The following is a 22876-nucleotide window of genomic DNA, read 5'->3' as shown; positions in this document are numbered from 1 at the left end:
GTAGCATGTATTAGTACTTTGTTCCTTTATATTGACAAATACTATACAATTACATGACATAAAACATTTTATTTACCCATTCATCAGTTATGGACATTTAGGTGCTTTTAGCTTTTTGACTGTTTTCAATAATGCTGTTATGATGACTGTCTCCCAAATTAACAAGTGAATTACAACTTGAGTCATCTCTTTAAAAGACCCCTGTTCCTGCTGATGGGCAGAATCACAGCCTCTGACACAGGAGTCCCCTGTTTTCTCTTTTGCTAGCAAAGCAATAAACTTTCTTCTTCCTTTTTCTCAAAATAATAATAATTAATAATAATAATAATGGTGTTTTGGATATTTGTATGTTTTCTGTAAGGATGTATATTTTATCTCTTTTGGGAATGTATTGTGGAGTGGAATGGCTGGGTCATATGGTAACTGTTCCTTAGACCTTGAGAAACCGCCAGACTGTGTTCCAAAGCAGTTGCCCCATTTAACATTCACAGCCTAAACTTATGAAGGCTCTTGTTTCTCCATGTCCTTGCTAAGACTTGTTATTATCAGTCTTCTGATCACAGTCATCCTAATGGGAACGGGTGGTATCTCACTAAGGTATCCACATGCATTTCCCTGATGACTGATGATACTGCACATTCTTTCCTGTGCTTTGGCCATTTGTATGTCTTCTTTGGAGAAATGCCTATTCAAATCCTTTGCTCATTTTTAAATCACTTACCTTTGGATTATTAAATAACATTTCTTTCATTCTTTCTTTCCTTTTTTAAACTGGGTGTTTATCATTGAGTTATATCCCCAGTCCTTTTTATTTTTAATTTTAGACATAGACTCTCACTAAGTTGTTGAGGATCTCACTAAACTTTCAAGGCTGGCTCAAATTTTCGATCCTCCTGCCTCAGCCTCCTGAGTCACTGGGAGTACAGGCCTGTGCCACCACACCCAGCTAACATTTCTTACACTGAAGTTCCATAAATGTTGTGTCTAGGGACCTGCGTGTTTCCTGTCAGGCTTTTTGATTAGGTGCTTCCATTTTAATGCACTTCTGCTTCTGGCCCAGATGGACTATCAGGGATCTTCCTGCTTCAAACCACAACAACAAAAGGCAAAATACGTCAGACAACAGTATTTCAAGCACTGGAAATCAGATAACAGAGCAGAGTGACCCTTAGTAAATGAGAAGCAAACAAGGTGAGCCTTCTAGGGAGTTTCCAGACAGTAGCACTGTAAGGGGAACCCCAGCAGAGCTCAGCAGATTTCCTGAGTGGAGGTGAAGGAGCTGAGAGTCTGGGGAAATTTTGCCAGAATTCACCAGACAAAGGAGAGAAAAGGACCTATGCAAAAGCGCCCTGCAGAGATCTCCAGGGGATTCAGGGAGCATTCAGTGGGGAGGAATGGATATCTGATATTCCTGGGAGGAACGATGGGGGTTGGGGGGAACCACTGCAAAGAATTAGAGGAAACAGTACCCAGGGGTCCTACAGGGTCAGGAGCAGGGCCTGTTCTCAGCAGGAATGGAACTCATGAGTCGTGGGGCATCCAGTAGAATAAATGGGAAGGGGGCTGTCTTAATGAAAAATTAACCCCAGACTGAGTACACCCCCCCTTACAAATCTTAAAAAGCAAGGCCTGAAAGGATCAGCTATTTCCCAAACATAACCACATCCCAGAACCAAGTTCAAGCATTTATATAGGAAGACAAAAATGTCCATTGCCCTATAAGGTAAAATTCACAATGTCTGGCATCCATTAAAAAAAAAAAAAAAAAAAAGTGCCAGGCAGGCAAAGTAACAGGAAAATGTGACACACAAAGAGGAAAAAAAAATACCAATCAATTGAAAATGACTCAGAATTGACACAGAGACTGGAATTAACACACAAGGATATTAAAACAGATACTAGGAATCTTATGTGTTCAAAATCTCAGCAGACACATGACAGATTAAAGAAATAAAAGACCCAAATTTCACTTCTAGAGATTAAGACTGTAATGTATGAAAAATACACAGAACGGAGTTAACAGCAGATTAGACATGGTAGAAGAAAAAGATTAGCAAATTCAAAGGCAGCAATGATAACTGCCCCAAATGAAATGCAGAGAGAAAAGATAAATTTTTTAAATGAAGAAAGCATCAGTACACTGAGTTGACAACCCCAACCTAATATACACAGAATTGTATTCCCTAAATGGGGAAGAAATATTTGAAGAATAAATAGCTAAAATTTTCCCACATTTGATGAAAACTGTGAACATACCCATTCAAGAAGCTCAATAAAGACCAAATAAAAGAAACATGAAGAGAAGTCAGGCACAGGGTCCCACACCTGTAATTCGAGCTACTCGGGAGACTGAAGCAAGAGGATCACAAGTTTGAGGCCAGCCTCAACAACTTAGCAAGACCCTGTCTCAAAGTGGAAAACGATATAGCTCAGTGGCAGAGAGGCCCTGGGTTCAATCTCTAGTACCAAAAGAAAAGAAAAGGCAAGATAAGGGAAGAGAAAGAAAGAAGGAAGGACAAGGAAGGAATTAAGAAAAGAAGGCAGGCAGGTAGGGAGAAGAGGTTCCAAACACATCACGATTGAATTGTCTAAAACCAGTGATAAAAAGTCTTCAAAGCAACTAGAGGAAAAAAGACACAGTAAATAGAGAAGAGTAAAGATACAGAGGAGAGTTCTCACTGATAATTATGCAAGGAAGAGGGTAGTGGAGCAGCATCTTTAAAATACAAAAAGCAAAAACTTGAATTTTTACAAAGCCCCCTCCCCCACGCCAAAAAACTCACAAAAGTCTCCTAACAATCAAGGCCATGTTATTCAGTAATAGAGAAGAGTGGATACTGTTTTTTGTTTGTTTGTTTGTTTGTTTGTTTTTCAGTACTAGAGATTGAACTCAGGGGCACTAGACCACTGAGCCACATCCTCAGCCCTATTTTGTATTTTATTAAGAGACAGGGTCTCACTGAGTTGCTTAGGGCCTCACTGTTGCTGAGGCTGGCTTTAAACTCTCTATCCACCTGCCTCAGCCTCTCAAGCTACTGGGATTACAGGCCTGCACCGTTGCATCTGGCTGGATACTGTTATATGCTACCAGGATAGACCTCAAAAACATTATGCTAAGAGTCCAGTCCTAAAAGACCACATATATTATATGATTTCATTTATATACATGAACTGTCCAAAACAGGCAAATCTATAGGGATGAAAAGTAAATCAGCAGTTGTTAGGGTGGGGGTGGAGGCATGGAAGAATGGACAGTGATTTGTAATGGGTTTCCAGGTTTCTTTGGGGAGGGATAAAATATTCTAAAATTAGATTGTAGTGATGGTTGCAGAACTCTGAATATACTAAAAGCCTTGAAATTCATTAGGTCGTATACATTAAGTATGTACTTTTTAAAATATGTCAATCATACCTTAATAAAGTGGTTTGTGATTTTTTAAAAATTTTTGTAGTTGTGTATGGGCAGCATACCTTTATTTTATTTGTTTATTTTTATGTGGTTCTAAGGATTGAACACCTCACATATGCTAGGCAAGTGCTCTGCCACTAAGCTACAGCCCCAGCCCAATAAAGTGGTCCTTAAGAAGTTGAACTGTGGGCTGGGGATGTGGCTCAAGTGGTAGTGCACTTGCCTAGCATGTGTGCGGCCCGGGTTCGATTCTCAGCACCACATACAAACAAAGATGTTGTGTCTGCCGAAAATAAATAAATAAATATTAAAAAAAAAAAAAAAAGAAGTTGAACTGTACATTTTTCAGTGGGTGATTTGCATGGTATGTAAATTTTATTTCAATAGAACTACACATTTTTTAAGTGAAATAATGACATTTTCAGATGTAGGAAAGGTCAAGTAATTCATAACCAGCAAATCTACAATATAAAAAAATGTTAAAGGAAGTGCTAAGATAGAAGTAAAAAAGAAGGAACAAAGATAAAGATTAGGGATGTTTTTTGTAACTGAAAAGAGTAAATTATTATAATTATTTTCTTTAACAATCTAGGAAGCTCACAGTTATCAGCAGTTCTAGTGCAAGTTCAGATGCAATTGGTGACTTGGGAATCCCATGGAACTGTGAGGGTAGTCGGCCTTCTGGGTAAAATACAGGCACACTTTTGATAGCACATGTGAAGGGCCCTCTTTAAAATTGGCTTGTTGGTTTCATTTTCTGCAAACTGACCAAGCCACTCAACATGGCGTTTGTTGTTCCTGATGTAAGTGCATGTTCTCTTTTTACAATCCATTCACAACCAGCAGAAGATGTCAATCAGACATACATTGCCTGGGGCTTTCACAGCCACCTTGGACTCTCCATCCTTAATGCTCTTATAAAATTCTGCTTTGGTTTCATAGGAGCTGAAGTAGTTTCCTGGTGAGGCTGAGACACAGAGTCCATCAGAATCAGGTTTTATTTCTCAGTGGATATAATGCAAGCAAGAAGACAGAGGAACAACATTTTTTTAGGTACTAAAAGAAAAGAACTATCAACATAGAACTCTGGGGGTTTTATTTTTGTTGTTTTGCTGTACTGTGGATTGAACTAGGGGTGCTTTGCCACTTAGCGACCTCCCCTGTTCTTTTTATTTTTAATTCTGAGACAGGGTCTTGCTAAGTTGGCTTCAAACTCTTGGTCTACCTGCTTTAGCTGAGATCAGAGGTGTGCCACCATGCCCTGCTAGTCCACATAGAATTCTGTATCCAGAAAAATATCTTTCAGAAATGAAGAGTACCAAAAATGTTAACTACCTGGATAAAAATGTGAGACCTTTTTTATTTATTTTTGTGGTGCTAGGGATTGAACCCAGGGCCTCATGCCTGCAAGGCAAGCACTCTACCAACTGAGCTATATCCCCAGCCCTGTGAGGTCTTAAAATACTGTTTAAAACCTTTTTTAAAAAGATGTTTAAGGACTGGGAATGTGGTTCAAGGGTAGAATGATTGTCTAGTATTCCTGAAACCCTGGGTTGGATCCCCAGTATTTTTAAAAAAAAAAAAAAAAAAAGAAAGAAAGAAAAATTGACTGTTTAATCAGAACAAAATAAATAACAATACATTTCAGGGTTTATAACATTTATAAAAACAAACGCACAACTGTAATAGTATAACTGCCAGGAGGAGAGAAACAGACATGCATCACTCCAAGGTTTTTATATGGATGCCTGAAATCATATACTCTAAAGATATATGGTATAAATCCTAAAGCAACCACTGAGATAACAAAATAACAAAGTACAGCTAGTAGTCAATCTAAGAGCATGAAAAAAAGGGTGGGGGGATAGAAGAACATTAGAACACACGGGACAGATAGAAAACAAGTAGTAAGGCAGCAGGCTCAAACCCAGCCATGTCGACAATCATATTAAACGTAAATGGTCTAAACTTCACATTTTACAAAGGAGAGATGGTTGGGCTGTTTGTTGTTGTTGTTGTTTTCAAGGACCATATTTCTCCATGTAATTGTCACCACTGCATAATCATGGCACCTATTTTTTTTTTTAGTTCAAAAATTGGTTTATGACCTTTCATTGCATAATCACCACATGGTATAATTCTTTTCCTTACACCACTTAAAGTGTAAACAGCAGCAATGTATTTACCACTGACATATGGATGAACATTTGTCTCCTCCTGTACTGAGAGCCTAGAATTCTCCATGCTAGCACATTGTGAGAATATTTCCAAAAGCTGACTTGGGTCATCTGTTTAGGGGGCTACCATCCTAACAGTAAACACATCTTATATGTGTGGTGCTAAGGACAGTGCACCAAATAACCAAATCTGCACAAAATCTTTGGACACAAAGGTTAAATTTTGCAAGTCCAAACTTTCATAACACTGTAGTAAATTTTCTCAAGTTTAATATTTTGCCTAGAATGCACAAATCAATAACAATTCATTTGTTAATTTTTTTTTCAGACCAGAAAAATGTTTGCTAAATTGTCATAAAGAATGTTGTGCATTGATTTGGACTATACAATTTTAACATGTATTCATGAATATTTTGTGCATCCTAATCTTACATCAAAGACAGTGTAGTAATTTGTAAGTAATACCAGGCAATAAAAAATAAGCTTCACATAATGGTTGCACCCCACTTTTTTGCAAAATAAAAAGTTGTCATAAAATCTGCAATAGTTATGCAGTGAAATACAGTAAGACTCAATTATTTGCTACCCACAGAAATGAACTTTATATAAAAACAAGGAAAGGATGGGAAAGCATGTACTATGCTAATGCTAGTCAAAAGAAAGTCAGCATTGCTGCATTAATCTCAGACACAGCAGATTTCACAGCAGACTATCACCAGGGATAAGGGGCATAATTTCATAAAAAATAAAGGGACTATTTCATCCAGAAGGATGCAATGATCTTATGCTTATATAGCTTAATTGCCAAAGAGAGGAAAGAGCAAGCTCTCCTTGGCAAATAAACAAAACAAAAGAAAATATTATGCTTAAATCTCAACTGCTCTTTCATATAAATACATAGAATACAAATTTTATATGACCCATAACCATAAGAAAACTAGACCCTCAGACGAGCTAATCATGGAAATCAGCAGATAAAGATTTAAAGAAAATTAGAGTAAGCATGGTGCTACACACCTGTAATCTCAGCTACTAGAGAGGCTGAGGCAGGAGGATTGAGAGTTTGAGGCCAGCCTGGGCAACTTAGCAAGACCCTGTCTCAAAACAAAAAGGGCTGGGGATGTAGCTCAGTGGTAGAGCACTTTCCTACATGGGTAAGTCCTGTGTTCAATCTCCAATACTGTGAAAGAAGAAAGGAAGGAAAGAAGGAAGGAAGGAAGGAAGGCATTCAGTGGCTAAAATTTGGATGAAAAAATTATTATCTGCAGGTCCAAATATTCAAGCAATACCAAGCAGGATAAATGCAAACAAAATCACACTTAACATGTAGTAGTAAAATGAAAAAAGACCAAAGATTAAGCAAAAATCTTAAAAGCAGCCAGAGGGGAAAATAAAGGTACATTACACATAGGAGGAATAATATAAATAAATACGAGATGCTTCTCATCAGATATAACATTAGCTAAATATCCATTAAATGGTGAATAAATAAAACGTGCTATATTTGAACAATGGAATAGCACTCAGCAGTAAAAAGAAATAACTAGTACAATTTCAGCCCGAATAAACCTTTAGTAGGTTATTCTAAGTGAAAAGAGTCAGATACAAAAGACCACATAGTGCATGATTTCATTTATATGAAATGTCTAGAAAAGCAGAATTGTAGAGACAGGGAGCACATTAGCGGTTGCCTGTGGCTAGGGGTGGGAATTGGGATTGATTACAAACGGGTAGGAGGAATTGCCATGTGGTGTTGGAAATGTTCTAAAACTGGACTGTGGTAAAAGTTACACAATTCTTTAAATTTACTTAAAAAAAATCACTGAATCTTACACTTAAAATGGGTGAACTTTAGAGATGCAAATTACATCTCAATAAAATGACTAAGGAGGTAAAAGAAGCTACTGATTTGGAAAAGATAAGTGAAAAGCATCTAACTGAAAAAGTATTGTTAGCCACAATAGTAATTATTGCCAATCAAAAAGGAAAAGCTCGACAGTACAATTGGAAAAAGATTAGAAGATAGGAATAGAAGGCAATCCTGATGACCAACAAATTTATGGAAAGATTCTTCACCTGAATAATAGCTGGTGAAAAACAAGTTAAAATCACAATGATGTGTAAACTCATACTCATCTGACTGTCAAAAAAGTCTGACAATACCAAGTATTGGCATGGATGTAGTCAAGTTAAAAGTGTCCAGACTCTACAACCATCAATTTCACTCTTGGGTTGACTACTAGAGAAATACAAATATGTTCAATAAGGTGTGTATTAGAATTTCTATACATAGCAAACAGCTTATCATAACCAAAAAAAGTTAAGGCTGGGGATATAGCTCAGTTGGTAGAGTGCTTGCCTAGCATGCACAAAGTCCTGGGTTCAATCCTCAGCACCACCACCAAACACACATACACACACACACACACACACACACACACACACATACACACACACCCCAAAAAGAAAAACCTATATAAAATAAAACTGAGAAGTTATAGCATAGTCATACAATGAGATATTATACAGCAGCACAGAATAAACCTTACAAAGAATAATGTTGAGTCAAAAAAAAAAAAAGAATTTATAGAACTGAGGAAGCATATTTGTGCCTAGTGTGCACAAAGTCCTGTATTAAATCCCTATCACCACACACAGACACACAATAAAAGTATAGAATATACTTTGCCCTTCATACAATGCCCTTCATAGAGTTAAAATATGTGGTGCATATGTAGCATATAATGTAGCAAAAGTATAAATGTTGCTGGGAATGATTAACTTCCAATTCAGACTAGTATTTCCTCTGCAGATAGGAATGCAATGAAGGACCAGCCTAAACCATGCTTGTAGTACTTTATTTCTTAAACTTCATGTCACTTACAGTAGTATGGTTAAGTGGTATATGTCAACTTGTTGGGCCCACAGTGTCCAGATACTTGGTCAAACATTATTCTGGGTGTTCCCATGAGAGTATTTTTAGATGAACCAGGCACGCTGGTATACACCTGTAATTCCAGCAACTCAGGAGGCTGAGTAGGATCACAAGTTGCAGACCAGCCTCAGAAACTTAGGGAGACCTTGTCTCACAATAAAAAATAAAAAGGGTTGTGGGGAGGTATAACTCAGTGGTAGAGCACTCCTGGTTCAAACCTCAATACCACCAAAGGGGAGGGGGAAACAGTTGTGTAGAGGAGACCTCATGCTGAAAGGCAGTGAAATAACCAGAAGCACAGACACCCTTAATAGAGTCTAGACTGAAGTGAAAGTAAGTACAAATACTCTACATCAGCTTTTTAAAAAATTTTTGGTCTGTAGATTGGAAGGTTATTCTAAGTGACACTTAACCAGGAACACTTAACCACTGAACCACATCCCTAGCCCTTTCGATTTATTTATTTGTTTGTTTGTTTGTTTGTTTGTTTTTATTTTGAGACAAGTCTCACTAAGCTGTTTAGGTCCTTGCCAAGTTGTTGAGGCTGGCCTTTATCCTGCCATCCTCCTACCTCAGCCTCCCAGGTCCTGCACCACAGCACCAGACTAGATATCTCCTTTCTTAATAGTGGTTTTGCAAAGACTACAATACCAATCCCTTGGGGAAGGAAAGGCATTAAAATCATGATAATACATCTTAGCCCCAGGTCTAAGAGGAAAGTGAGACCCTCAATAAATCAAGCTAAAAACTTCACAAATGCTCTGCCTTGAAATAAGAGAGAGGGAGAGAGATCAAATTATGATTGAAAAATATTGTGCTACTTGAGGGTGGTTTTTTTCTTTTTTCTTTTTTTCTTTTTTTTCCCCCCTTTTGTCCTCTAATGGTTGAGCTTGCAATGGAGTGTTACTAATGGCTTCCCAATTTAGTTTCAAGAGGATTGGCAGCAGGGCTTTCCAGGCCACAGAGGCTGAAGGGGACACGCTGTTAGTCTGTCTCACTCCTCCCAGAAACTCAGTCTGGGTTTTATTCTAATTTCTTCTTGGTCTCATCAAAAGAGCTCCAGATGAGGAGATTCTGAGCTAGGGTATATTTCTTCCTACCCCTCCCAGACGGATTGCACGGTTTTTCCAATACTCCATTCTCCCTGGGGCTCCCCCTGGTTGCCCAGAGCCACAAGCGCCAGCAGGGGTCAGCAGTGTCCCGCACCTGGCGGCGAGCCGCTTGCCACATGTGCTGTTTCTCCTGGCGCTGCCAGAGCGGCCTGGGAATTGGAGAGCACCTTCCGACTGAGACCTTGGCATTGCTGAGCACGCAGCCTCAAGATTCCCTTCCCCGAACGTGGAGTGGGCGCATGCTCGGCAACAGCCCTGATGTGGGTGTGGGTGTACGATGCAGACATCAGCAATGCCAACTCACCATCTGGTTTTCTACCGGCAGGTTTTTATGTGCACTGGCACGGGCAACTTATTGTGTAGGTCCGGTTGTCAGACGCCGTGTGCCTTGGATTTGCCTTGGTAAAAATTTCCCACAGACCTGGGATTTCTGGGTTCTGGGTTCCCCACCATCCAGGCTCTCCCCGAGGGGCCTTTTGCTCTCTCGCCCTAGGAGCATTCTCAAGGATGCTGGGGGATGGAATTCTCGCGTGGTGGCCCAAGGTCCGCGACCAATGGATCCGCAGCCGAGATGCCTCTCAGGAGAAAGCCCTGCTCTGTTTTTAAACTCATTCTCAGCCTTGGCCTCTCCTAGCTCCAGTTCTTTTGGTCTTCTCTGGATCACATTGCGAGCCGCACAGCGCCCCCCACTGCCCAGGGTAGATCAGCCTGACTTGAAAACTTTGAAGGTCCCCAAGAGAGTCTGGAGGGCTGGAGTCACCGGGTTCAGCATGTATTTGTTCTTGCTCCTCAATCTTCCCACTCCACTAAGGAGGTACAACGGGGCAGAGCACGTGAGGCATGTACTGCTGGGAGCGAGGCTAGCCTGGAAGAGGGTCTGTAGCTGAGACCCCCGAGGCTTTCCACCCTCGTTGCTGTGACAGGCAGATGCCCGCCTTTCCACCTGCCTTTGGAAAGGAGGACTTTGGCGAGGCCTGGGCACCTGGCCTGCTTCCCCAGGAGTAGAGTTACAGCAGCTGATCTAGGGAACAGGTGTGGGCTCTGGGTTACAGCTGCTGCTGAGCACATCTGTACTCACAAGGAGGAGGCGGCAGCTGCAGCAGGGCCCATCAGTCACAGTCCTCAGAGCTGGGGGGAGGGTGTCCTGAAAAAGCCAAGCTGAGAGAAACTTGAGGAAACTGGGATCAGAGTTCACAGAGCACCTTTCTTCTGAAAATCCCAAAGGGAGGCCTCCTGACAAGGTTGCCCAGAGTCAGCCTGGCAGCCCCACCGACCTGGACTAGGAGGGTTGGTTTCTCTTCTCCCTGACTCCCCAGCCCTTGGGCTGCAGCTAGCTTCTCTTCCTTCCTGATTGGCTTAGCTTTGCAGGGTGGAACTCAGGATCCTGGCTCTCCCAGAAAGCAGGGAGGGAAGTGCTTGGAAGAAGGACTCTCTACACTTGCAAATGATTCTTGGCATGTAAGAGTTTCAAACTCCAGAATCAATCCAAAGGAGAAGGGAATATTTGGGGATCCCAGACTGAGCTAGGCACTGATCTAATGCTTTACCTACATCATCTCATCAAATCCTCCTAGCAGCTCTGCCCCACAAGCCTTGCCAGGCTTATTTCTATTTCTCAGGGGAGAAAGCAAGGTTATAGATGCACAATTAAGATGTCACAAATCTGGAGCTTGGTTGCACCCCTGACTCCAAAGCCTGAACACTGTCCACTGGCCCACACTGCCTCTAGTTTCCCAGGCCTGATAAATCTGACCTCTGGGTCCCATTCTTTCCTGTGTATGGACACTCCCACCTAGTCCCACCTCATCCATCTGTGCTCACCTCTGCAGCCTATTTCATCTCCTTTGACAATTCATTCTTTTTTTTTTTTTTTTTTTGTACTAAGGGTTGAACCCAACTGCTGAGCCACATCTCCAGCCTTTTTTATATTTTACTTAGAGACAGGGTCTTGCTGAGTTGCTTAGGGTCTTGCTAAATTGCTGAGGCTGGTTTTGAACTTGTGATCCTCCAGCCTCAGCCTCCAGAGTCACTGGGATTACAGGTATATGCCACCACGAACCTCGACATATAGAGTCTTGACAGCTCCTTTGACAATTCCTGTCACCCTCCACCACCCCACTCAAGGGGACATACAACCTCAACCTCTGAATTCTCATGGAACTAATACCCACACTCACTTTGCCCACTGCCTCTGGGCTCCTTCTTCCAATATTCCCTTCCTCTGTTCACACCTGCCCTCATCAGGCCCTGAGTCTCCACCAATCTTCAGTGTCTGTGCTTCGTGCCCTGTTTTTTTTTTTTTTTTTCTCCTCTCTCAAGAATTTTTTTTCCCTGGGATTCTATCCTGGGATTCGAACTCAGGGCCTTGCACAGGCTAAGCAAGTGCTCTGCCACTGAGTCACAATCCCAAACTGAGCTGCTTCTCTTTTAGTGTTTTAAGACTATCTATTGATACAATTGCATTTGTAATTTATGTAATACCTGAGTACAATCTCCATGTAATAAATAAACTCACAGAAAAAATTAACAGCTTCCTAGAAGACTTTCCCCAGAAGAGACAACTGCTATCAGTTTGGAGTATCTTTACAGACTTTAAAAATGTGTTTATAAGCCAGGTGTGGTGGCACAGTCCTGTAATCCCAGCTACTCAGAAAGCTGGAGCAAAGGATCGTAAATTCAAGGGCTGCCTGTACAACTTAGCAAGTCTAGCCTCAAAATAAAATTTTAAAAAGGGCTGAAGGTGTAGCTCAGAGGCAGAATGCTTCTGGGTTCAATCCCCTGCAAAACACATACACACACACAGAATCTAGCTTGGGCTCTGCTCTCTGTCTCCTGGGCAAAAATGGTTATATACTTTACAGGATTCAATGCAAACCAAAACCGTGAGATTTTTTGTTTAAAATTATCAAGAATTTGAAGATTATCAGCACTAAACCAAGCAGAGAGCCCTTTTAAGCATAGGGTACCACATGACTGCAAGATCACATGCCCATGATGCTGGCTGGCCCTGCCGGGACTCTACAGAGACTTGCTGACTGTTGCACTGGCTATATTCTGGATTCTTCGAGTCAATGCATCCCCTGTTCTGACAATGAACATTCCTGTCTCAGCCTCCACACTGGATCTTGTCCCCTGATTCTGCACCCAGCCTCATTCTCTGTTAACACCAGACTGTTGGGCATTTCAACACGTGCAAACTCACAGGGTCCATGCTCTGGAGGAACCCACAAAGATAAAAGTGTTGAACAATCACATTCCTATGTCTTGGGTGGAAAGTCTCTTTGGAGATAAGAAAGCACAGAAATACCAACCACGAGACCTGGGCCCAGTTACAGCCTTGCCCCTGATTTTGCTGTGTGTCATTAATTGACAAGTTGTTGAGCATGTTGGCACTTTAGTTTCATATCTGTTTGGAGAGGATGGGATTAGATGATCTTTAAAACCACTCCCAGCTGGGCATGATGGCACACACCTGTAATCCTGGCAACTCAGGAAGCTAAGGTAGGAGGATCGCAAGTTCAATGCCATGCTCAGCAACTTAATGAGGCCCTAAGAAGAAACTTAGAAAGACCCTGTCTCAAAAAAATAAAAATAAAAATGACTGCGGAAATAGCTCAATGGTAAAGCACCCTGGGTTAAACTCCCAAACCAAGCAAAACCACTCCCAGTTCTAAAAGTCTGTATTTAAATGATTCAGAGACTATAATAATAGTTTCGTCTTGTTGCAGTGCGGGGAATTGAACCCAGGACGTTATGCACGCTAGGCAATTAATCTACCACTGAACCATGTCCCCAGCCCTAACTAAAGTTTCTGAGCACTTACCATATACCATTTACAAGCTTATTTTACGCTCATAACAATTCTATGTGGCAGATACTGTTAATCCCATTTTTCAGATGAGGAAAATTGAGACTCATATTAAACCATAAGTGAGAAAACTTGGAAATGGTCTAAAACTTGCTAATGGTGATGACGGTACAACTCGGCAGATTTGCTACAGAGTTGTACGTTTTATGATGGGTTAAAGTTGAGGTATGTAAATTATACTTCAATGAAGCTGTTGAAAAGAAATAAAGAAACCCACTGAATCCAGTAAATGACAGGGCCCTTTTCCACCATCCTATAATGAACTGGACTGTCATCTTCTGCCAGTTTCTATATATTGACCTTGAGAGCAATAGACTCAGAAGCCAGACAGCTCGGGTTCAAATCCAAGCTCTTGCACTTAACAGCTCTGAAACCCAGACAAGATACTTGACCTCAATTTCTTCACCATAAAATGATAATTATGGCCAGGCATGGAGGCGTGTGTCTGTAATCATGACTACTCAGGAGGCTGAGGCAGAAGAATTACTTGAGCCCAGGAATTTGAGACCAGCCTATACAACATAGACACTTCTCTCTTTAAAAACGTTTAATAGCCTGGTGCAGTGGTGCATGCCTATAATCCCAGCATGGCTCAGGAGGCTGAGGCAGGAGGATCACAAGTTCAAAGCCAACCTCAGCAAAGCAAGGCGATAAGCAACTCAGTGAGACCCTGTCTCTAAACAAAATACAAAATAGAGCTGGAGATATGGCTCAGTGGTCAAGTGCCTCTGAGTTCAATCCCTGGCATTTAAAAAAAAAAAAGTTTAATAAAAGATAAAAGACAAAAAAATGATACCTATGACATAGACTTCTTGTGAGGATTCAATGTGTTAATATAGGTTAGAACTGCCGCTGAGGCACACTGGTGCTATATATGGACCATCATCTCCAGCTTTGCAGCCAGCTAGATCTCTTAAAGGGGCCCGCTTCTCCCTGGCAACCCCGCCCCTGCTCTCCTGGCTCCTTAAAGAAACACTCCTCTTCGAAGTCCATCTTTGGAAAAACACTGTGCTGGCTCCCAGCTCATCTCACTTCCTGGTAACAGAGAAACTGCATCTTCCCGATAAGGAGTGACTCGCTCGCTCTGTAAAACACTCATTACAGAGCCAGTTTCCCTAGGGACTCTTTCTCCTGGGTCTTCATGAGCTTAAGCTGTCAATAGAGGGCCCTTCTTAAGCTCCCCCTACCTCAGGCCAGCCGTGAGGCCATAGTGGTTAAGGATGGGGTCACAGCTTTGCCCCCACCCCACTCCACCCCATGCCACCAGCAGAGGAAGCCCCTTGCAGGCTAATTCCTCAACTAAAAATGACAAGGATAATGAATGGACAGTCAGATTTCTAGCGCTCAAAAATGGGCGGTCAAGCACAGAGCCCACCACTGGGGGGAGAGGGGGGACAATGCAAGGGACAGGAGCACTTGCACTGGAAGGGTTCCCTCTCCCCTTATCTCACCGAATACTCATCACAGCCTCCTCTTAGGTGGCTATTGCTGCTCCCTGGGTATCAACACCCCCTTTTACTCACAAGCAAACTGAGGTACTTTAGCAAACAGCACAAGCAAAGGATGGAGTTGGGTCCTCTGCGGCCAGGCCCAGTGTTTTTCCACTGGCTTCAGAGGAGGAAGTCAGAAGATCCGAGGACTCCACCTCAGGGTGCTAATGACTTTTATTAAATGCTCAAGAAAATCAAGCAATGTGCGGTCTCCACATCCCTGCAAGGGCCTTACCAACTGCTCTGGCAGCCCTGAGCAATAGTCAGGAGGGTCAAGACTGTCCCCCTGCCCCGCCCCGAGCCTGTGGACCACAAGGAATGTAGGAGTCATGATTCTGTTCACACTCCCCAAATCCCACATCAGATAACTCAAGCTACAAAACAAATCAGCACTGGTCCACAGAGCTCAAGGTGGCAGGAAACAGGCAGAGACCCCAAAGAAATCAGGCTGTGGCTGAAAAAGCATTTGCTGTGCTTCCCGGGACTTCCAAAGCTCTCACTGTATCCAGGCCAGATCTGAGGCTATGTGGGTGACAACAGGCTTTCTGCACTGATATTTTAAAACCTATTTGTCACATTGACATTGACCTTCTTGTTAATAATCTCCTGCCCTGAAGCAGGATTGGCTCTAAGTGGGGAGGAGGGAGCAGGGGAGCTGTGGAGTTTTTTATTTTTTTGAACCCCAGGGTGCTCTATCCTGAGCTCCAGCCCTTTTATTTTGAGACAGGGTCTCTCTAAATTGCCCGGACTGGCCTTGAACTTGCAATCCTCCTGCCTCAGCCTCCTGAGTTGCTGGGATTACAGGCAAGCACCACCATGTCCAGTAAGCTGTTGGGTGTGAAGACCCCTCAGTAAGGTCACCTTCTCTGGTGGGGGTGGGGTGGGGCACAGTGATCATACCAAAGATCCCCTGCAGGGAGCCTAAGTCCCTCTCTGTCCATTACTTTCCAACCATTTCACTCTCCAGCTCCCTTTTGGCTTGCCCCTCCCTCCCCTCCTTGCCTTTACCTCTTATTGATTTTCATATTTAAGGAAAATCCATTTGCTTGATTCAGAGCAACTGAGTCATCAGTGTTCAGATGAAAACCACTCATTAGGTAGGCACTTGGCAGAGGCCACTAAGAGATGGGCGGAGACCCAGTTTCTTACCTAAATGTCCCTCCATACATACTAATTTCTGTTTCTCTTCTCTGTCACTTTGTCCCAGCCACCTTCTCTGTAGCCTTCATATCCTCTACTAATCATTCCAACCAGACTGGCCCCCTCACCCCCACCCTCCCCCAAACCATCCACTTGTTTGCCACAAGTTCACTGCTAGAAGTCTGTGATTGGGACATTTAGAGCAGAGCAAGGGAGGACTTGTACATGAGTCACTCATGCATTGGAGAGAAATATTGATCCTATGCACAAATGGAAGAGACTTAACCCTTAGTTAAGTTAGAGCTATGGCCTTCGTTTCCACCCTGAGTAGCACCCAAGGAACAGCATCAGGTCAGCATTACCAGTGTGGAGGGATGGGGTCCTCATCCAGCCTTACAATGGATAGGTACAATTCTGTCTCTGATGCACATTTACATGCCTCCTGCATGGTCTCTTGTCCCTGGGCCTAGAAGGGCCTAGAAACTCAGCCAGACCCATCCTTGAACACTTGAGAAAAGGACAGGATTTCTTCTTAAAGGACCGGATTTCTTATTTATGCTAAGGGGACTGTGAAAAGCAAGAAAAGACTGCGGCTAGCACATCATTGAATGTTAAATTGGATGCAAGTTAGTAGGACTTGGAGATCAAAATAATAGCCAGTGTTTACTAAGTAAAAACTATGTGTCAGGCACTATTTTAACTGTTTCATCTATAATACTTCATTTTATCCTTCCAGCAACCTTTTAAGACAGGAACTATTTTTATCCCATTTTACACAGATGAAGAATCTGAGGATATCAGAAGTTAAAGAATTTGTTCAAGTTTCTATGTCTAATAAGCAGTAGGCCCATGCAATCTGCATTAAAAATCCCCACTTTTGGACTGGGTTTGTGGCTCAGTGGTAGACAGCTTGTCTAGCATGTTCGAGGCACTGGGTTCAATTCTCAGCACCATAGATAGATAGATAGATAGATAGATAGATAGATAGATAGATGTCCATGAACAACTAATAAAAATATTTTTTAAAAAATCTCCACTTTTAACCACTTATACACAGGCTAAGAGGCTCATATCAGATGTCACTCTACATTCCCCTCACATTGCCAAAAGACAATTTATTCTTGTCTCTGATGAACCAGGAATGTCTCGAATGTCACTGTTCCTTGTCTAGTGGTCCCTATCTCCCCCTTATGTCCATGGCTACTATGCTGATTCGGTGGGTGGCGCAACCAGGATTCAGGAGCTTTAATCCTGACTCTGCTCCCACTGACTGATTTGGCAGCAAAGAGCTCTGTGGCCTCCTAGGGAGTAAGTATTTTGCTTTCCTCCAACCTCCCTATAAATCAGTTCTTGTGTTTGTTGGGGAAGTGTTTGATCACAATCTGCTAGGTCCTTGGCCCCAGTTATTTCCTTTCTCCCTTATAGATCAAAACCTACTCCAGGAGCATATGCCACCTGATTTCCTCCTTCCTTCTGACCTCAGAGCCTGGAAGCCCCCAGAACAGAAGAAGCGGTGGCCTCCTGGCACTACATACTGGTTGTGCCAGGCTCAGCTGAAGGCACTTTATACACTCTTCTCAGGTCCTGTCATTTCCTCTCCCCTCTTCTCCTTTTTACCAAGTCCCAGAAAGAAGGAGGGGCTGCAGCAAGGTCTGGAAGGTGGGGCAAAGTCACTTATTTGTTTTGCACCCAAAAGTCCTGTCTCTGACAGCATGACTTTTAGAGGTGTACAGAGAGGGAGGAAGGGGGTGGCCGGAGTCGGATGCGGGGTAGGGATGTTCAATGGTCCATCTGTGTCCCCTTCTCTGAAAAAACCGCAAAACCAGAGGCAGCTGGGGGACGTGTGTGGGGGAGGAAGGGACCTCGGCCTGGAAGTGGTGGTGGCGGGTTCCTGGGCAAAGGAAAAGCTCAATTGTGCAAAGGCTTCCTGTCCTGACAGCTCGCAGCCCCAGCCCCGCCGCCGAGCAGCCGCTTTTCTGCGGCGGGCTGGGGAGGCGGGGCGGGAAGGCGAAGGCAGGAAAGGGTTACGGGAATAGCTTTCCAATGACAAAGTCTGGAAGGGACCCATGCCTCCGCCCCTCTGCGGGTTAAACTGGCACAGTGCAGAAGCGGAAAGCGAGGGCGATCCGAAGCCGAGCCTCCCCTGCCGCCCGCCCCCCGGCCCCGGGCCCTCCCCTCCCGGGGCCCGCGGTGGAGGCAGCCGGCGTGTGCCTGGGGCAGCGGGTCACGAGGCTCCGCCCCCGACCGCCTGGCCCGGGGGGACGGCACTTTGTTCAGGATGCCGCCTCCTCCTCATTGTGGGGCCGGGGCCGGCGGCGGCCCTAGTGCGAGGCCCGAGGCCGGATCGCGCTGCGCCGGCTGAGTCTAGTGAGAGGGGCCGACCCGGGTCGCGGAGCCCCCAGAAAAGTTTCTGTGCGCGAGGAGAGGACGCCCGGACCGGCGCTGCTGGGAGATGCGCGACTCTGCGCTGCGGTGGTGGCGGCGGTGTGGACCCCAAGCCCCGGAGGACAGGCGCGCCGGTAAGTGGCCGGTGCGGAGCGGGAGCCGGGCCGAGGGTCTGCGCTCCGCAATTTGCGCGGCTTAGCTGGCGGGTCCTCGGGGCCCCGAGCCAGCCTCCGGGGAGGGGAGCCTGGTGCCAGGGGGTGCTGTGGGCTGGGCTCGGGAGACGCTTTGGAATAACAACGGAGATGCTAGCAGCTTGTCTGGAAGGTGTGTCCCCAGACGTCGCTCCCCGACTGTGAAGCTGACTCTGGGGGTCGGCTCTCCGGGGCTACCCAACTCCAATTCTTCTGATCCCAGGTTTCCTTTCTGTGAAATATCTGAGATTTAAAGTGCGTTGCGTTCCTAAAATCGGAGGCACCAAGCGCTATGTTCTCCCTCTCTCTCTCTCTCTCTCTCTCTCTCTCTCTCTCTCTCTCTCTCTCTCTCACACACACACACACACACACACACACACACACACACACCAGTAACCCATATTTCCCTTGTTTTGAAGCGCTGAGTTAACTCTTCTCCCAACCCAACAGGAGCCTGCAGAATAGCCGGGACAGGTGACCTTGCACGGCCCCCAGGATGCGCTTCTTAGTCTCTCTGAAGCTCTTTTCTGGCGCCAATCCAGAGAGTTTGGGAGCAGAAAAGTGCTCCCGGAGGATATGAGAGGGAAGAAAAGGGAGAGGTTGGGTGAACATCAGGTGAGACGCTCATCCGAGGGTGTCCGGTGCCTGGTCCTTGTGGTCCCTTCATATTCTCAGAGCCTGGCAAAACTGATCATAGGGTTGAGAAGGAGCGACCTACGAGAGGGCAGAGAAGAGGCAGGAGCTGGGGAGGACATGAGCAGTGGGTGGCCAGGGGTAGTATGCTAGGGTGACATCCACCCAGCAGAGCCGGTTCCTTGTGCCCAGAGCCCAACACAGGAAAATCAGCTGGTGAGTCAATGGGACTTTGTTAGGATAGTCACAGGGCGCAGCTGGCGCCGGCTTAAGGGAAGCGCTGGATCGCCCCTTGATAACATGCTGTTTATCTGGCTTCCTGTTTCAGCCATTGGGATACCATTGGCTCGTTCAAATTCAATGCTGAGACCCTGTGGCCAGTAAGCTCTGCAAAAGCAGTGAGCTTGCCAGGGTTTTCATCTCGGGGGGCTATCTTTTTTCTAGCCTCCCCTCAATTTAGGTCCCTACAACTCACTTATGAAGGGGCAGGAGGGCTTCAACAAAGAATGCCCTCCCCAAGAAGGTGGACTTGTCACTCTGGAGACATTGGCTTATTGGGGGCCAAAGATGCCCAGTGACTCCAGCTTGCTTATGATTATTTTTATCTTGCTTTGAATTTTGGTTGGTACTCTTTGGGTTTACCCTGGGAAGGTTGTGGAGGGAGTGGCTGTAACTTTGGGCTTCCTCTTTTGAGATGAGCTTTATACTGGTACATGGTTTCACTGCTGGATTCAGTTTGTAGTTCTGTATCTAGCTACATTGCCAACTCTCTGGATGATCAGAGTGCAAATAATTCCTCACCTTTCTGCTCTGGTTTTCATTTTTGTAAAATTGAACCAGAGAATATAGCTACTGCTGGAAGAATAAGATTTTTCAAATTTGTGCTCCAGCCTCTAGGGTCCATTTCCTAAACTTTCCAGGTACTAGTACATATCATAAATAGATATCAGCCCTTAATCTGAACTCCTCCAGAAATTTATCTGAATTCCCTTGGAGCAAGTCTCACATTCTGCTTTGCATTTTAGACATTTGGGTATTTGTGCACATGCCTGACTTCTCTGTGAATGTCTTCCAACCAAACACCCTTTCTGACTCTCTGCAACCGCCAGTACACAGTAGGCACCTTATAAACATTTGCTGAATTGATAAAATTGGGAGGGGAATCTAAGTACCACAGAGGTCTCCTATCTCACTTAAGTGCCCATTTATTCATCTTTGGGAGTTATTTGATATGCCCCCTCATGGTCCCCCCATCCCCTCAACTAAAACAAGCAAAAAATCATGGCCCACGATGAGGCTGATTTCTGAGGCCCAGCTGTCCTGGTGAGCCTTGGCTTGGGAAAACTGAAAGTGGAGATATGCTGTTTGTCCTTCCCTGGCCTCATCTACTCCCCGCACCCAAGTCTTTGTGAGCCTTCCCTATTGACTCAGCTTTTAGTTCAGTAGAAAAGAGTGGCCTCCAGTAGAAAAAGTTCCTGCCCATCTTTTCAAATGTGTGACTCTTTTCATTTCAATGTCATTTTCAATCAATGTCACTTCCCCCTTCTTTCAAAATTCTCTTGATTCCTAAAGAATATGTTTTTGAACAACTAAAATGTTAAAGTCAAAAGGATCTCAGCCCCTCCCAGCTGTGGTCCTGCCCTTCTTCCCTTCACTAGACAAGAATCAGGGCCTCCTAAAGGAAGGGATGGGCTCCTGGCCACACAGCTGTGGCGCTGCCGAGGACAGCCTAGAGCACAGGTCTTCTGGCTCCCTGACCAGAGTTCATTCTCTTCTAGCAAATTTCTTCCTTGTACTCAGAATTTTTCTGCCTCCAACATTTCCATCCACAGATCTGAGGAGATGTTACTTAGCTGTTAGAGAGAGGAACAGAAACAGCAAGGGGTACAAAGAGCTATCATTATGATGGAACCACCTACCAGCTTTCAGTCTCAAGAACACAGAGATCTGAGAAATGTGGCAATACTTGGCAAACCCTTCCTCTTTCTGACCCCTAGTGTGTGTGTGGATAAGACACACACACAATAATTAAAAACACTTTTAGTTCCTTCTTCGATTAAACAAAGAAAAAGAAAAACATCAACTTTTCAAGTGAAAAAAAAAAAAAAAAACACTTTTCTCAGTGAACAGTTTCCTGGGCCTAATCTGTTCCCTCCACCTCCTAGGAAGACTGACTCAGACTTGATTTCCTCCAGGGGGCCTGGGATTTTGCTTCCCAGCTTCCTATGACTCTTGAGACGCAAAGGGAGGCAGGATGGCTGAGACCCAGCCTACACTCATCAGGCCACGGATGAGGTTCAACTTCTTATGCATGTCCTATGCAGTCTGCGCTACCAGCCTCATCAAATCTATTTGCTCTACTTAATTTTAATATGAGATGCACTAATATGCATGAAAAATTAAAGGCGCTGATGCATATGCCTCCACAAAGCACCGTTAATAACAAGATGTTTCCACTTCAAAGGATGACAAGACTCTTCTGATGTCCAATCCTAAGATACTCTGAAAGCTTTCCAAAATGGAATTGTTCTGAATTTCCTTTTTGGATTCTCCATTGCTGGGGTATAGATACCCAAATGATTTTTGGATGTTGATCTTGTTCCCTGCTGAATTTGTTTATTACCTCGAGAAGCTTTTTTGTATGTGGATTATTTGGGATTTCCTATATATGGGATCAGGTCAATTATGAATAGAGATAGTTTTACTTCTTCCTTTCTAATTTAGATTCTCTTTATTTTTCTAGTTCCCGGCCTAATTGCTCTGGCTAGAACTTTCAGTACAGTGTTGAGTAGCAGCAGTGAAAGCCAGCCTGCCCCTCTTGTTCTCCATCTTAGTGGGAAAGATTGAAATCGTCTTTCTCCATTGCGTGTGATGTTAGCTGTGGGTTTCTCATAGATGCCCTTTATCATCTTGAGGAAATTCCTTTCTATTTCTAGTTTTCTAAGTGTTTCTATAGTGAAAGGATGTTGGATTTTATCAAATGCTTTTTCCTACATCACTTGAGATAATCATGTGGTTTGCTTTTTTCCTTAGTTTTGTTAATGTGATTATTTTTGTTAATTGATTATTTTTCTTATGTTGAACCACCCTTGCATTCCTGGGATAAATCCCTCTGAAAGATAGTTTTTGTATTTTGTTCTTTCTTTTTCTTTTTCTTTTTTAATCTTCAAAGTTTCATGTCACCAAAGCAATAGTAAAGCATCAACCTTCAGTGGGACGAGTTGATGCATGTAATTACATTTTTCTTTATAATTATTATCCTTGAAACATTTAAAATCTTTATGTTGTGGTAAAATGCATATATAACATAGAATTTACTGTTTTAAATGCTTTTAAGTGTACTGATGTTCAGTGACATTAAATATATTCTCATTGTTGTAGAATCATCACCACCAACTATCTCCAGAATGTTTTAAATCTTTCCAAATTAGACCTTGTATCCATTATAGAATTACTCCCTGTCCCTCCCCCCAGGCCCTAGGAGCCACCATTCTACTTCCTGTGTATAAATTTGCAAACACTTTGTAATGCCTAGC

The 22876-nt window shown here is 43.7% G+C and overlaps 1 protein-coding gene and 1 pseudogene across 3 annotated transcripts in view; one reads left to right on the top strand and one right to left on the bottom strand.

Annotated features, from left to right (window-relative positions):
- Positions 1 to 3989: 3989 nt before the first annotated feature.
- On the bottom strand, positions 3990 to 4277 carry LOC143379406 (elongin-C pseudogene; annotated as a pseudogene).
- Positions 4278 to 18312: 14035 nt separating this feature from the next.
- The window catches only part of Nav1 (neuron navigator 1), a 251932-nt gene continuing 247368 nt past the window's right edge, over positions 18313 to 22876 (top strand). For all 3 annotated transcript variants that reach the window (XM_076832012.1, XM_076832011.1, XM_076832010.1), the window contains exon 1: positions 18313 to 18650. The gene's annotated coding sequence lies outside the window, so the exon portion shown is untranslated. The remainder of the gene's footprint in view (positions 18651 to 22876) is intronic.

This window comes from Callospermophilus lateralis, chromosome 13 (genome assembly GCF_048772815.1).
Source record: "Callospermophilus lateralis isolate mCalLat2 chromosome 13, mCalLat2.hap1, whole genome shotgun sequence".
In the NCBI taxonomy this organism is placed as follows: domain Eukaryota; kingdom Metazoa; phylum Chordata; class Mammalia; order Rodentia; family Sciuridae; genus Callospermophilus; species Callospermophilus lateralis.
This window is presented reverse-complemented; position numbering and strand designations above follow the sequence as displayed.